The sequence below is a fragment of the Mustela putorius genome, unplaced genomic scaffold (assembly GCF_011764305.1).
Source record: "Mustela putorius furo isolate JIRA1106 unplaced genomic scaffold, ASM1176430v1.1 tig00003937_pilon_pilon_pilon, whole genome shotgun sequence".
In the NCBI taxonomy this organism is placed as follows: Eukaryota; Metazoa; Chordata; class Mammalia; order Carnivora; family Mustelidae; genus Mustela; species Mustela putorius.
Window position 1 is genome coordinate 1,106,464 of NW_025422082.1, and position 8,871 is coordinate 1,115,334.

Genomic DNA, 8,871 nt, shown 5'->3' on the forward strand with positions numbered 1-8,871 from the left:
AAAAACCTCAAAGACTGAAAAGAATGTATTACTAATTGGTGGAATTTCAGGTTTTGGAGGTAGGACGTTTGGGGACAAAATTGGGAAATTCCTTGCATTCCCCGAAGCACACCACCCAAGCCACTTCCTGCTATGCATGTGTATGACCACTTCTGCCACCTGTGTCTGACCCTCAAGATTACCTGGGGCCACCTTGAGAGTAGTGGGACCTGCAAAACAATAGTGGACTCCAAGGGAGAGCTCTATGGAGTCTCTCTTATATACAGAAGGGAGGGGGGATCTCAGTTTTAATTGTTCCTAGTTCTGTCCTCAAGGAGTTTGTAATCTTTCAATAGAAAAGAGAGACTACACACACACACACACACACACACACACACACACACACAATTACAAGAAAGGCAAAGATAAGATAAGGGCCAGGGGTTTTCTAAGTGAGAAAAAAAAACGTAATTTATAGCTGGAAGCATGAGGGAAGATGTCATGAGTAGAGGTAATTGATTTTTCATATTATTATTTGAGGAAGTCAAGCCTGTTGCAGGAGGAAACCTGGTAATAGAAGATACTTGGGCTGCAACTGGGGAAGTGAAGCTCAATGTCCTGGGAATAGAACGTTTGAGGAAACTGTTCTCATTTGGCCTTTGGAGATGCTCTGGGGAATTGCTGATCTCATAGTCCAGGGTCCACCTGCTTAGTCCCTTCCCGCCCTACCCTTCACTCCGTGGGTACTAGTGGGTCACATTACTGAGCCATTACCCTGGATGGCTTCTACTGCCACCTGTCTCAGACCTGAGCAGATTCATTAAAGCTTTAAGTTTCTCTAAGATTTGCAGATGGTGACCAAGTCAACTCAATGGTGAGTTTCTCTTTAGGAGTCTCTTTTTTCTCCTTTGGTAGATATTTACAACTCTGTTGTATTTCAGACCAGCAACAATGTTGGAATTAGCTTTTTCTGGGAAATGCAAACGCTTTGCTTATATCTTTAGTGTTGTGAAGTGAGGTTGGGTTCTGGGGTGCAATGCAGTGATATAGTTGTGTATCTTTTATACGTCCCTTGAAAATTTGGAACAGTGAAACACCTGGAAGACTTGTGGTTGGGTTAGTTCACATTTGGGGTATGGAAGGAAGGCTCCTGTGCTGCAGAAAGAGCCTTGTTTATATCTAGGATTCTTCCAGAGATCACAGTGACAGATCACAAGGAAAACCGGGGTCAGAATGTCACCTTTTACATGGTACTCAGGATAATGTTTAATTTCCTGTCACCCCATTGAAGTCCTCTGCACTCAGATTTGGTGCTCTTCTGCCTCTTGCCTCCAGAGGGCGATCTAGCCACAGCACTTTGGGCACAAGCAGCAGGATTAAGGATTGAGGCAGGGCCTAGTCACACAATTCCCTTCTTTCTTTCCTGCTCTGTGCTCACAAGACATACCCATGTGTTTGGTCCAGAGAGAATAGAAGTTCCTACGTAAGTCTTTGAACCTAAGTCACACGTTCCAGTGAAGCTTCTCCTGGTGAGTCCTGAATTGAGGTAATACAGGGCTTGCACAACGAATAATGTCATTTGTGTGCAAGTGCCTTTGAAATTGTCGTGGGGAGGACATGATCTGCTGGGAACAATTAGGCCGTCCTAAGTTCTTGGACCAGATGTCAGCATCTGTTTGTTTCTGATGCACTGTTGATTATGTCTCTATCTTGCTTAGGAATCCAGACACCTTAGCAAAGGCCTTTCATAATCTGCCCACAGCTAACGGAGGCACTTTCATTTTCTCTGTCATTGCTGTAGGCCATAGAAAACTTCTTGTTATTCCTGGACCTCCCCCTAGACTCTTTCAAGATGTTGTACATTTTACATTCTTGTTCTTCTTCTGGGAGTTTCTTTTTCACTCTTTTTTGTTTGGGGAAAATCCTTCCTTTCCTATGAAGGACAGCACAAATATATTGTCTTTGATAAAATTTCTCTAACTATTGCAACCTGGGCTTCTCTCTTTGTAACAATGCTGCAGTATTCTACAGATTGTGATCTGTGTTCCCAACTGTCTTCCCCTGGAGGTAAGGAACGCTGCCATGTTCATCTTCTGTACCAATCTTAGCAACACTGTGACACGTATTAGATGCTCAAGAAATGTCTGTTGAGGGGCCCTTACATGGTTCAGTCAGTTAAGGGGCTGCTTTCAGATCAAGGCATCATCTCAGGGTCCTGGGATGGAGCTCTGTATCAGGCTCCGTGCTCAGCAGGGAGTCTACTTCTCCCTCTGCCACTCCCCTGCTCATCCTTTTTCTCTCTCAAATAAATAAATAATTTTTTTTAAGATATTTATTTATTTGACAGATGAAGACCACAAGTAGGCAGAGAGGCAGGCAGAGAGAGAGAGAGGAGGAAGCAGACTCCCCGCTAAGCAGAAAGCCCCATGCGGGGCTCGATCCCAGGACCCCGGGATCACGACCTGAGCTGAAGGCAGAGGCTTTAACCTACTGAGCCACCCAGGTTCCCCTAAAATCTTTTTTTTTTTTTTAAAGAAATCTATGTTGCATGATTGACAAGTGCAAGCACACACATGTGGCATTTTTACAGTATAGGCAGTACAGGCCAGGAACCTGGGGTGGGAAGGAACATGCCTGGTCCCTGGCTCTGTGTCCGTAAACTAGTTGCTGTCCTTCAGAAACAAATAGGGGGTGGAGGCTGCCATCTGTGCTGAACCACAGGGAAGACTGGTGCATGATCATCTAGGAGGCCCAGTGAGGCCTGACCATGAAAAATTTCCAACCAACTAGGCTTCTCTGGACCCCTGAGCAGATGGTTATCATTTAGAGCCATTCCAACCTCTTTAGTGGAATCTGGCTTTGTATTCCTGCCTAACTGGGTGTTGCTCCTGCCTCTTCTGACTCCTTCGTTGGAAAAACCAGACAACTTCCAGGCTGTAAGATGACAAGTTTCCATCATGGGCTGCTGCCGCCTCCATTCTCTTTCATTCTGTCATTTCCTTTCTATTCAGGAGGCTTGACTCCATAGTCCATCACTCTTCCCTGTGGTCTGAACTTCCAAGTGACCAAGTGTAGTTCTGACCCACTGGGGTATGGGGTGAGGTCCTCAAATTCTTAGATTTGTGATACATACATCATGGGAAAAGCCATGTTCCAGCAGCATCTTGAACATGAAAAGAAAAAAATCTTACTTCTCCGTCTTCCTCTCTCTGCCGAGTTATCTCTACACACACTGCAAGGGCTGGGAGGCTGGGTTTTGGTCATGGCTGGTCTTTGAATCTCCAAAGGAGTATGTTCTCCATAGACATGGCCCACTCATGGCAGTTGCAAATGCCCTGGGGAGGACCAAGAATTCTACTTAGATTTGGAATCTGAAGGAGAAGGAAAATATGCAAATTGTTCCAGGGCACCCAGCTACCTGCAGCTAAAAACTCCTGTGTCCTCTTCAAGCTTTGCTGAGTGCTGCTTTATTGGCTCAGGGATGACTTACTTTCTCTCAAATGACTACTTCCCACCTCTTCTCCTGCCTTGTCCCCCTGGCAGACCTCAAGGACCTCTGGTTCTATACATGTGTTTCTCTTCTGAGTTGGAGCCCAGGCTTGGAACATTATGGCTTTTTGTTTATATTCTTGTTTTTGTTTTCCAGAGAGGATAGTTTGGTGGACCTATTGCTTAGGTTACTCTAATTCTATCTGATCTGCGGTCTCATAGTATTGTGTCCCTGACTTCCAGCCCCAGGCCATCTAAATTCAAGATCTAAGTCACCTGCTGCTAGCATGCCGCTTTCCTAGACAAGAAGGCATGATGGATCTCTATTGCTTTTTGAATCCAAACTACTGCCTGGTTTTCAAGAGGCTTCATATTCTTCTCCTGTTTTCATATCCAACCAACTGCATCTTTATCTTCTGCTTTGCCAACACAGCTGCCTTTGTACTTTCCCGGACCTCTCATCCCTTAAGAAATCCCAGAGCTAAAAAAAAAAACACCCTCCTCCAAAAAAGAGAACATACCAGTTTTGTCTTGTTTTGTTTTAATGTTCTGGTCTAGAATTTCCTCCAGTGTTTTCTTCTCTATCCTTGTGCTCCTCATCTTTGAGTCAAATTTCACATCCCATTTCCTGGACAATCAGAATCCACATTGACATCTTTCTTGATGGCCCAAAGTACTTTTGCCTGCCCTGGACATGTTGGTGTCGAGTTGTTTCATACTCACTTATGCAACTGTTCGATGATCATTTATTGAATGCTTATTATTATGTTCCAGATATTGGGCTTAATCACTAATCTGGGAGTCATCCCTGATTCCTTTCTTTTCCACCAAAGTGTGTGCTGTGCCAGTCTCCTATTTGCACTGGTGCTCCTTCTGCCTTTTCCACTGTTGCCTGTCCATTCTTCTGAAACTGGCTTCCCACTTAGATTCCTGCTCTCATGTAAGCCATTTTCCACAAAACTGAGTGAATTTTAAAGGAGGAAACCAGATCATATGGTTTAATCACCTTGGTTAACACCATCCAGTGGTGTTCTATTGCACTTAGAATCACACAGAAAATAGAATCCTCTCCCGCCACGGCTTCCAAGGCTTCTTGTTGTTCATCCCCTGCCCACTCCCCCAGCCACATCCTGCTTCTCCCTTACCAGCTGCTGGGATCAGCCTCCCCTCCTCTGCTTTCCGTTTCTGCAGCTCCCCAATTCATTCCAGCTGCTGAGCCTTTGCACTTTCTGTTTCTGCCTTGGGTGTTCTTTCCAGATGTTCATGACACTAATTCTGTGTCATCATCATTTGGGGTTTATCTCGAGAAGCCTCCCATGACAGTATTATTAAATGTTGCCTCCTGGCCTCCTGATTCATCTCTTTCCCATGGCTTTGTTTTATCTTCTTTGTAACACTCATTTCATTCATTGGTTTATTTTATTGCTCCCCGCCCTCAGCCCCTCGAGAATATAAGTTCCAGGAAGTCAGTGACTTGTCAGTCTGCTGCATTGCCAGCACCTAGAAAAGCACCTGGCACCCTGGAGACTCAGTATTTGTCGAAGTAACAGGATGAACAAGTGGTTAGATGATTGTGTGAATAAATGTACCCACAGTGAATAAACACAATAGTTTTTAATAGTTCAAATAGTTCACAGAGAGACGAACAAACATTTTCAAACCATGGAAACAAAAGCACTGTAGAGATACGTATAAAAGCACTCTGTGAACATTGATGAGGGAATAATTAAATCTCTATCCTATGAATGAGTCTTACCTCTTTGCTTATCTGATAAGTTCCATAAGGACAAACTAGATCTTATGCTTCCATTATATCCCCCACTGCAGTGGTTTCTAAACGCCAGTCCCTGGACAAATTGCAGCAAAATCACCTGGGGAACCTTAAACATCATTGCAGATATCTGATGCTGATGCTGCAAGTGTCACAAGGGCCCTAGGTTGTGTCTTGGTATGAAAGTCTCCCGGGTAGTTCTGAAACACACTGGCTTGGGAACCACTGTGCCACACTGCCTAGCACTGACCTGATGCCTGCCTGAACTAAAATAAACCCATCCTTGCCTGGCTCCATTCGTTTCCTCACCAGCCCCAGCTAAGTCCAAGTAGATCACCAAACATGTCTATGATTCCTGTGACCAGTGGGGACAGTGAATATAAGAAGTATGAACAATCATTTCTTTTTCCTAGCATGATGGTTTCAGTGTTGCTCGCCTCTCTTCATAGCGATGGTTATTACCAGCCTTACAGGTCATTTTATCTTCTTAACTGTATAACACACAGGCATCTCCCATTAGTCCCACCCCTTGTGAATACTACTGCAGCCTGGAGAAGCTGGGTCCTTGGGCTGCACAGATGCCTGTCTTTCCCATGGGCCTTGGATTGAAGGGCCCATGTGGGAGTGTGTGCATGTATGTGTGTGTATGTGTGTTTGTGTGTGTGTGTGTCTGTGTGTGTGCGTGCGTGCTGATGTCAGATACGCGTCTGTGACTCAGACCACAAAGGAGGATTGATTGACTTCTGTAGGTTCTGGTGTTTATTTGTTGGTGGTCCAGGTTTAGCCAGATGGTATTCTGGGGGGCAAGGTAAGAAGTGAGCTCCCTCCAGACTTGGGAAACCCCTGGCCACCCATCACCCATCATGATGTTTTGACTTATCTTTGGGGAAGACCCTATCTGAGAGTGGCTGGGAAGTCAGGACTTCCCAGCAGATTTCCTGAATGCTGGGGATCCCAGAATTTTTATGCAGGAGGGGCTTAGAGGTGACAATATTCTGAAGAGAGAGTTAGAGGCCTTCTTGTGAAACCATGTTTTATAACTGCACATTATTTGTACTTGGATTATACACTGGTATAACCTAGGGGTCTGATAAAGATGACAGGGAGCAAACACCAGAGTTTCCTTTACCACCCCATGCCGTCTGCCCATGTCACCTGCCTAGGTCTCTTACTAATGTCACCTCTGCTCTTATGGCTTAATCTTGGAAACAAAGTTTCTCCAGATCTCATCTCCTCACTTCCTTTCTTCTTTTTGCCTTTTCTTTACTTTCTCTTATACTGGCTAAGATCATCATGAAACCAATATATTCTCATCTAGGTATGCTTTTGAGTACTCTGACTACCAGTAGACAGACTTTATGTATATCATATGGTTTATGTCAACTACCTGGAACATGGGTAGGAATGAAGAAGGAAGGGAGGGGGGCTTCTGGGCAGGCAGCATCACCCCAGGGACCATGGACTAAGCTCATGTCTTTGTCAATCCTGCCTACACAGGCATAGTTATTTCCTCTTCTGCTACAGCATGCTTCTTATGGAGTTTGACCTTCCCGCCCATAATACAGTAAAAGCAGCAAATTAGAAGAGACCAGAGTTTGCTAGGACCAGGTTTAATGGCAATGGGAGAAAAAGAAAGACAGATGGATTGACTGATTCTCAGTGAGGGACATGCTCAGGTTGGTATTCAGAGTAGGCTGCATTTTCCCAGGGACTTATATTGCCAAGTGGAGGGTGTGAGGGCCTAGGAGCCAACATTCAGATTCATACTCAGGTTCTACCACTAACTCACTGTGCAGCCTCGGACAAGTCTATTAAATTTCCCCAGGACCTCAGTTTTATCACCTGTAAAATGGCAATAATAGCAACCCCAAATATCCCTGGACTCCTATCAAATAAGAGAACAGGAGTCGGGGTGCTATTTTCTCATTTTTACTTACCTGTTCTATTATTCGTTTGCTTGATACAAAAATGACAAACTTGTTTATTATGAAAACAACTTGCTTGTTGTAAAGGGGGAAAAAAAAGAAATGGAATGATTTAGAAGTACACAAAGTCAAAAGAGAAACTACTCTATTTCCTCATAAATCCCTGTCATTGGGCTGCCCCCATCTTATTCCTCACTGTCACTAGAATGGAATGAATCCCTTCAGATGTACCAACGCTTTGTAAAACCTACACAGGATACAAAGTAAGAGACAGAAAACAATGGGCAGAACCACTATACCTTAAATGTTCCTAGGGTCTCTCTGTACAAAAACTCAGGACAAGGATTTTTCAAAGGATTTTCAAACAAGCAAATGAAAACTTGAGGAAAAGGTTAAATGTTGTGCAGCAGATTCTCTTTAAAAGGGCTGGGGAACATATGGTGCTTTTTATAAAGATTTCCATAGACATTATAAATAAAAGTTACAATATATATAACTAGTTGAGAAGTTAATTCCTCTTAGGTATGTAGAGTAGATGCCAAAGACAACTATGAATTTTTTTTTTCTCACAAGTTTCCTTCATCACCACAAATTTGTCTTGGACTCTTGATTTGGGTCTGCTCCTTTCCTTTCCTTTCCTTTTTTCTTTCCCTTTTTCTTTTCTTTTCCTTTCCTTTCCTTTCTCTTCTCTTCTCTTCTCTTTTTTTTTTCTTTTCCTTCTTTTACATTTGGAATGCTTCACAAATTTGCACATAATCTGTGCACAGGGGTCATGATAATCTCTGTATCATTCCAAATTTAGTTTATGTACTACTGAAAAGAGCACTCTATTTCTTTACCTTGGTGCTTCTCCCCAAATTTTCATCAAACTGAGAATTAGCTAAATTAGCTCAACAAATTTTTCTTCTCCACATTTCTGGCTCTGCCTCTTCTGGTTGGACATTGCTTCTTTAGACTATCGTGTCTAGCTTTGGTCAGGGTTTTTTGTTTGTTTGTTCTTTTTCCTTTTGGTCAATTTTAAAGCCTTCAAGCCAGGAACATTTTCCCATCTCCATGTGAACAGAAGGGAGGGGGCATGTTCTTCCCATTTTGGAAGACAGCATTGCATTGTATAAATTCTCCCAGATTCAGAGTCAGAAGTTTCAGATCTGAAATCTTTAGTATGGTCTTCAATTTTTCTCCTTCAGGTGTCAGGTTTGTAGAAAGATCCTTCCAGATTAGATGCTTTTGGACTCTGGGATTCTGTGCTTAGTCATGATTTGCCTATTAATGTTTATCTACAGTGGTATTCAACATTCCATTCTTGCCCCCGTGGCTGGGTTCTTTGGCCTTCTGGAAATCTAGATGCAGCCCATAATGTAGGCCCCCGAAACAGAGGGGCCAGTTACTTCTCAGGGTACTCAGTCACCCAACTGTTCCTGCAATCTCAGGATGGAAAAATACAGAAGAGTTGGTATTCTGGTGGACCCAAGGGTATAAAGCCTTGACCATTTCTCATTCAGAAGACAGGCATAACTTAGCCTCAATTTGGGATTCAGGAAACCACAAAATTACAAAAAGACCAAAAAGGGTTTCCAGGAAGCTTTTAAAGTTTGTGTTATTTTTTAAATTATAAAAATAATTACATGAGTTGGTAAAAATAAAGTTGAACAATACTTAATGGCACAAAATAAAAATAAAAACACCTTTTATCTGTACACTCAGTGC

General features: G+C 43.2%; 1 non-coding gene across 1 annotated transcript; it reads right to left on the reverse strand.

Moving 5' to 3' along the window:
* Nucleotides 1-7,886: 7,886 nt before the first annotated feature.
* On the reverse strand, nucleotides 7,887-7,990 carry LOC123389009. Its single transcript, XR_006603525.1, has one exon. It is a non-coding gene; the product is annotated as a U6 spliceosomal RNA (small nuclear RNA).
* Nucleotides 7,991-8,871: the final 881 nt, after the last annotated feature.